Here is a 296-nt window from a genome sequence, read left to right as displayed (position 1 = left end):
CCTCGAGGGCATGGCGGGACCCATGGGGGCTGCACCCATCACACCCAACCCCACAGGTCCCCACAGACTGCTCAGTGCCATGCTGGGGAGCAGCCAGACCCCAGCTCCAGTCACGGTGCCCTGAGCCATCCACTCGGGATGGGCACGCAGCTGGGCTCTGCCATGCATCCCGGGGAAGTGACCCCTAGGTACCCCGGGTGGCCATCCAGCCCGGTGATGCCCGTGGTGCAGGTTCCGCTGGGCAGAGCGATCAGCACCCTGTGGCTGGGGGTCGGGGGGGGGGCCGCTGTGGGCGG

This window comes from Fulmarus glacialis, unplaced genomic scaffold (genome assembly GCF_000690835.1).
Source record: "Fulmarus glacialis isolate BGI_N327 unplaced genomic scaffold, ASM69083v1 scaffold33465, whole genome shotgun sequence".
NCBI classification, from domain to species: Eukaryota; Metazoa; Chordata; class Aves; order Procellariiformes; family Procellariidae; genus Fulmarus; species Fulmarus glacialis.
The sequence above is the reverse complement of the archived record's forward strand: the minus strand, read 5'-3'. Positions refer to the sequence as shown.